Consider the following 7,601-nt stretch of genomic DNA (forward strand, 5'->3'; position numbering starts at 1 on the left):
AGAGACTCTTGAGGTTGGGCAGTCAGGTGTGTCGGGTCGTCTTTGGAAAGAATGTGACTGCAAGAAGCTAGAGAATGCGCCAATTCTGAGCTTTCAGTTCTGATTCCGATAAGAGTCCCCTTTGAAAGGCAGGAATGCCTTGTTCCCTCTCAGTCGCCTGAAGGGGAGTTTGGGCTATTAGGTAGGAGAATGGGAAAGTACTTCTGAAAAGCTGCAGGTACAAAGGGTGCGAGTTCTGAATAGGTGTATAGTGCTGGGCTTAGCTGTTTCTTGGTTTCTACAGGAAGGACAAGCAAAAGGCGTCCTCATTACTCCCTTTATTTAATTATTTTCTTAGTGGCCACAAATGGTACATTTCTCTTTACCTGATCTCAGCAAGCACTGAGTGAGAGTGCCTTTCCCACAATTACCCCAGGCTAACACACTGCACCAGATGCCACTAGCAAACAGTCTGGATAGTCAAAACAGAACCACTGTCTTCACACAGCTCCAAGTCAAGCCTTTTTTTTTCACCTTCCACAAAGCAGGTTTGACCTAACTGATACTCCAGCATAATTTGTGATCTTAACTGGATTACATTTCTTCTCTTGACAGCAAGTAGAATGAGGCTGACCCACCTGGACAATTCTCTGGATATGATTTATTCCTGTTTCAGCATACATTTCTATCAACACTATCAATGACTACACTTATGGGTGGATTCTCAAAAGTTGTGCATGGTAATAAGCTGAATTAATATACCTGGTGACAGGCAGTTCAGAATTAATTTATGATTTTGATATTATGATAGTGTCTCTCTCTGTAGCCCTGATCAGCCTAGGACTAAAAAGAGCAGGCCAGATTCAAAGCTGGGGTAGTCTTCTTGCCTACTCGACATTACAGTAGACGTGTGCTACCAGGCCCATCTTCTTAATAACTTTGAACCTCTGGAATTTCCTTCTCTATGTCTCAATTTCTCCATAAGTTGTAATGGGAATAATAGTGATGGCCTCATGGAATTGTTCAAATGATTGAAAGTCTTCCTATAAATCACTTAGGACCCTGATTAGCAGAGCATGAAAAGTATGTTAAATATTATTACTGGACAAGTTTAGGGGCCCAAGATCTCTATAATATTGAGGTTGTTGCCTTGCAATAATAATCAGAGACAATAATGTTTACGAGTTTAGGCTTCTTCGTTCAGTCTAATTTCTAGCATATCACTCCTAAACCCTCTCTTCTCCAAATCTGCGGCCCAGCATTTTAATTTATAGTATTTGCCAAGGTTAAGCATGGCTTTATTCTCTTCTTGATATCCTCAGGGCCTCAGAGAAACCTAGAAGAAAATTGGCACCTTCTATTGAACACCATCTCAAATACAAGTGAGTATTCTGGGTAACATGAACCTTGAGTGTTAAAAGGAACTGTAGGAGCTGCTTGGAGTAAGTATGGGAACCATAGAAAAATACTCCCCCAGATAACAATGCTACTAATCTTTGAGATTTAAAATAACCAAACAAAAAGCAGAGTATTATCATTTATATGAAACAGTATAATTCCAGAAATTATCTGAGTTTGTTAATAAAGAACACTCAAAATATAATTAAGCAATATTACTTGAATGAAAATCAACCGCATTGTTCTTTGAAGAGAATGTGTTCAAAAGAAAGGTGATATTTTGTAAAGTATCTACAAAACTAAATATGGAGAGATGTTAATTCATATTTTCCATTTATTAGTATTTAAATATTTATCTCACATCTATTATGTGCTATGAATTCAATTTAAGTCTAATAAAATATCAATTATGCTTTAAAAAGCTCATGAAATTAACTTTGAAGAGTAATAAGCAATCATTATATGCTCAGTAACGTATGCCTATGGTACTGTCTCTATAATAAAGGTCTACACAGGTCAATAGTGGGTAATAGAGAAAAGCTCCCTAACCTAGACTAGGAAATCAGGGAAAGTATATAACTGTGCTGAGCTCAAGAGAATTAAATGAGTCTTTCTAGGCAAAGAGCAACACAAGAGAAGGCATGGTGACCTGAAATAGAAGTGCTGGAAACCCGCACTTACAACAGGCCTTCTAAGTGCAAAATGGTTGAAACCTAGAGCGTTAAACGGAAGGTCATACGAGAGAAAATTAGAAGTCTGAGAATGAAATTCAGTGGTAGAAAACTTGACTAACATATGGGATGTTCTGGGTCCATCCCCAACACTGAAAAAAGTAAGTAATAAAAAAAAGATAAAATTGAAGGCCAGACCTTCAGAGTATTTGGAGTAAAGCTAGGGAGTGTCTGGATTTGATCCAAAAAAGTAATATAATCAGGATTTAAACAGAGAGTAATATCAGATTTGCAATTTAGAGATCATTATGGCTTCTCTGTAGATAATAGATTGAAGGGAACAAGAGTAATATCGGGGAGCTGAGGTAGATTTTTGGCAGTACTCCAAGTGGGAAATGAAGGTAGCCTGGACAGTAGACAAGAGATGTGGGCAGAATGGGGATTCACTGTGAAGGTCAAATCCATAGCACTCATTTTGAGGGATGGAACAGAGGGGAGGAATAGTCTTCCTTTCCAAAGACTGGATGCATCCAGTCAGGCAGTACAGGAAGACGCCTTAAACTGTGAACAGTTGATAAGAAAGAGAAGTTCCCTTTAGATGTGTTAATTTCAAACTGTGTATAATATAACCAGGTAGAAGGGTGTACTAGGTCATTGGCTTTTCTTATTACTGAACACTTACTAAATGTAAGAAACTGAAAAGGCAGAGGCATAAAGGGAACATTCTTGCTCTAAATAGCATCAGGGTTTAGTAGGCGAGTCAGAGAGATAGGCAGATAATAATCATATGTAACAATGAACAGTATGATCTAGTAAAGCTTAGGGTGAAGATGACATTCAGGCACAAGTATCCGTATATGAGAATAGCAGAGAATAATCAGGGGACTAACATTCAGATATAAGCTACCAAAGGCGAGATAAGGAAAATAAAATTAGTCAAATGTGTGGGACATGAAAAGTTTAAAATGTGCAGAATCAGCATGCATATCCCCTATGAACTCACACGAAGCAAATTTGACAAACTGTTGCTAAATCGTGGGCATATAGGTGTTAAATTATTTTTCTTGTCTGTGTATATTTTTATACTTTTTGTAATTAATGAGTTTAAATTGTGAATTTTAATTTTTTTAAATGTGAATGTTTGTTTTACCTGCATGTATGTATGTGTATCATAGCCTGGTGCTAATGAAGGTTAGAAAATGGTCTTAGATCCTTTGGAACTGGGGTTACAGGTAGTTGTGAGCTGCCACAAGGGTGCTGGGAATTGAACCCAGGTCCTCTGAAAGAGCAGCCAGTGCTCTTAACCATTGAACCCTTTAAGCCATCCCCTAAGTTGTGGATTTATATTGAAGCTAGTGGAACATAAGAATAATTTAACAGATCTTAGTTTAAAAATTCACCCCGAATGTTATGAAGACAAGACTGGTAACAGACTAGTTAGGAGGCTACTGTCATCAGATTTCTTATGAAATGGAGACATCAGGCTACCACGGCTTGATGACGTGAACCATTAAGCATCCCCTTACTCTGAGTCCATACTCACCAAGCAACCTTCTTATTATCATTTAGCTTCTCCTGTAAATATGCCTACAGGGAGATAATGCACTCATCAGCAAACACTAGTATCAGGTCCATTTGGAAGTTACCCTTCTCATTATAAATTAATCAATTGGCATTCTGACTTGCATATTGGTCTCCTGTGAATTTGGTTAACTGTGAGTCAGTCCCCAGGAGCCCAAACTCTGGTTATACTACCAGTTAAATTTCAAAGCTTTCAAAGCTGAGAACCAGATTGCCGAATCTAATTGCGTCAAACGTCTTTCCATGATGAGTAACTTGCTGACTGTCCCTACTTTATCCCCATGTCTTCCTGTGGAATATTTTCACACTACAACAGTTGCCTACTACTAAGCGTTATGTCTGCTGCTGCTGATGAGGAGCATCACCCGTGTCAGGAGCCTGGCTAGAAATGCTAGCATACATTTCTGCTTCAGTACTCGTGGCATCAGCTCTCACTCCTTCACAGAACATCACCTGCTGAGGAAGGCTACCTGTTTTCTGTTGGAAAGTTCCCATTCCCATTAGTGTAGCTCAATTTTCTACCTCTCCCTCCCCGACTCTTTTCTTAGGATTCGGGGTCCTCAGTGTCTCTATAGTATCCTTGGCCATATCCCTATTCATCTAGGGCCTTTGCTCTCCCAAATGGCCCTGGACCAGACCCCACCTGATTCCTGACAATTGAGTTGATTAATCCTAAAAATATTCTCTCAGATTGCTACTTTCTTTAAGGCTAATAACACTTACTCGACTACTGTTCTTTGAATATTTACCAGGTGTTTTACATACTTATCTTCATCTATTATTATCTCAACCTTTTTTTTTTTAATAGAGCAGGAAACAGGCTCAGAATTCGCAGCAGGCCTAAAGCAGTTAAACAGAAGCAGAATTCCAATGCCGTTCTGACTATAAGTATTAATAGATGCTAATGACTCACACCATCCATTCCTCAGTAGAGTGGCATGCACACTGTAACTTTTTTATGCTAAAGAAAGTTTAAGGAATGTTTCTCATTTGCATTTCAAGCACTGCCACCATTGAGGGAGGGAATAATAGTTGAGAGCCAAGAGCCTTTTTGTATTATTCAAATCCTACGAAGATGAACGCTGCCAAACGTTTCTATCAACAGCAGCAGATGAAACAGCCCTGAGCAGGCGCTATCTGATGATGAACTGATAAAGCAGAACAGCATCCTGCAGGAGCAACGGTGTGGCGCCAATGTGGCAGATTACGTTTCCTATCACACGGACTATCTGCAAAGGCGTCAAGATGAACGATAGTGTGCAGCCTAAAATACATCTGCAAAAAGATGAGACATTGCATCCGACCTTTTACCATTAAATAAATGACAAAACACAGCCTGGAATAACTAATGTCTTCCATATCAGCGATGGTGGAGGTCTACAGCTGGAGAACATGCGTGGTGTCCGGGCTCCAGAGAGAGGCCTGACAGCTGCTATATGGGTAGGACGATGAAAATGGTGGGGGTGTAGAAAGAAGAGCTGAACAAAGGGAAACAAAATGCCAACACATAAGGCTACTTCATCTTTCCAGATAGCATATCATCACTTGCAAATGCAAGCATGACTCAGTTAGCCCACACTGGCCTAAAGCCAAAGAAAGGATAAAACTTCAGGAAGGGGCTTAGCAATAGTTGTATGCTGCTCGTAAAACTAAGGACAGCCTCCTTCTGTCCATTGTTAATAGTTAAACGAGAGCCTTCTATGGTCCAGGTAGCTTTATAGGGATAATATACCATATCTTCACAAAAGAAGAAACAGGTCCAGGTCTAGGCACTCGATGATATCACCCATGGTTACCAATGGCAGAGTTGGAATTTGACTCCAAGTCCAGGTATAAAACCACACTCTTCCCATTTTTTTTTCCTCTTTCCACCTTATATATCACTACACGGGAAAAACAAAAGCACAGAAGGCTTTCTGTTTACTGAGAACCTACTATGTACCAGGCACTTTGCAAGAATTAATTATATCCTCAGGCTTTTTTAAACATTTTTTTTACAACAGGCAGTACTAATAAAATTCCCATTGTAATTCAGATGAGGACCATGAGTTGTAAAAATGATGGAGTATCTTGCTGTTGGAATTCTCATGAGAGTTTTCCTGGCTCCCAATTCTCTGTTTCCCTCTGCTGCACTACCGCTCTGTATATATAGCCATGATACCATTACAAAGTGAAAAGAGCAGGTCCTTTTTGGCCATCTCCAGTAACAGTATAGGATGCTAAGAACAAATTCACCAAAGGGCCTTGATGTACCACTGAGAAGCCCCAGAAACCCCAAGACAATGGGGACTGTGAGAATGTGTCTAATCATCAAACGCTTCGTATTATTTATGAAGGTCTACTTCCTTGGCTGTACAAGCTCTCTCACATGTATGCGTAGAACTGAGTATCTCAACACATGCTTATAGTGAGTATTTTACACTTGTTGAGGAAACCTTGCACAGGAAGAATATTTTGTTGGAGGATATCACAGAGAACATGAGCTAATAACTTCTGCTTGATTTTCATCAGGGGATCAAATTACATATAGTGAATTTAGGGCGATAGTTAAGAGGATCGCAGATTGCTGAGGAGTTTCGTTGCTTCCCGACTGTGGAGAAGGAAGAGGGCAGAGAAGGGGCTAAAAGGAGCATGGAGATGTGTGGTCTTTCTTCTTCACTGTGCTATCTGACGAGACTACTTGGGAAGCCCTACAGAGCTTTCCTTTTCAAGTTTCTAGAGAAATGAAGATTCTAAAAGAATTAAATCAGGTCTGATTGTTGCTTTGGGTGAGCCAGTACCCAGTGAGTGACTATCAAGCCCTAGGATGTGACCTTACATAACTAAAGGCTTTATAAACACTGTATGCTTAGGCTACACTAAGTTTATAAAAGTATTTTTCTTCCTTCAATAGTGACTTTGTCTTCTACTAGATTGGTTCCAGTGTTGTTCTGCCACCTCCATTATTTCTCCCAAAGAGCCTTCTGTTCTGAGAAATTAAAGGACTCCGAGGGCAGATCACAAATTCAGGATAGAAAACCTGCAGTATGCAGTCAGAGACTGTATTGTTGGTATCCAGATGCTGGACACTTTGCTCAGGAGCATTTGGAGAGCATTCATATAAAAGACTATTTGTTCTTGGGAAAATACTCACCAGCAAAGAAGCCTTTAAGAGGACAGAGAGATTTTGCTCTCCATTTTTCCTTTGTAACAAATATATATATATATATATATATATATATATATATATATATATATGCACTGTTTAATAAATAAATAATCCTTAGTTTGTTTCATCTTTTTCTTTATTAACATTCATATTTTATTTTTTTTGCAATAACTAAAATACAAACACATTTTACCGTGGCCCTTCTTTCCTTTTTTCTTCTGTCTCTATCTCTCTCTTCTTTCCTTTTTGGAAATGAACTTTTGCTATGTTGGAGAGCCTGGCATGGAACTCCCTGTGTAACCCAGGCTACTCTCTAATGTGCTTCAGCGCCCCTGCCTTAGCCTCCCAAGTGCCAAGATGTCATGCATATACTGCCACTGTGAATAGTACTCTTTTTATATATCTTTATTTTGTATGCCTTTTCACTCGTTATTATATTATTATTTCCACTTTTAAAACTCCTTTTGTTGGAAATAAAGACACAAATGCACACACTATTCTAGGCTTACAGAGAAGGTCAGGGTCATCAAAATCCCTATCTCCCACTTCCCTATCTGGCCCCACTGAAAAGTCTTCAGGGCAGTAACAGGAATCGGATTGTCAACCTCTCTGATAACAAGATTTTCTGGCATTCTTCCTGGAGAAAGAATGTATTTTCTTGAGTGTGTTACTCTTTATCCCAGAAATATGTCCAGGTTGACTTTTTCTTTGTTTATTCTTTTTTTAAAAAAAAATCATAGAATTGCCTTAAAGAGAATAATACTTCACAAACACTTCTATTTTTAAAAATTGTTTCTTTTACATTTTTACATTTGATAATCTAA

General features: G+C 38.9%; 1 protein-coding gene across 1 annotated transcript in view; it reads right to left on the reverse strand.

Moving 5' to 3' along the window:
* Positions 1-7,601, reverse strand: part of Rnf128 (ring finger protein 128, E3 ubiquitin protein ligase) — a 105,050-nt gene that overhangs the window by 61,531 nt on the left and 35,918 nt on the right. The window lies entirely within an intron of this gene.

The sequence above is a fragment of the Microtus ochrogaster genome, unplaced genomic scaffold (genome assembly GCF_000317375.1).
Source record: "Microtus ochrogaster isolate Prairie Vole_2 unplaced genomic scaffold, MicOch1.0 UNK17, whole genome shotgun sequence".
Taxonomy (NCBI): Eukaryota; Metazoa; Chordata; class Mammalia; order Rodentia; family Cricetidae; genus Microtus; species Microtus ochrogaster.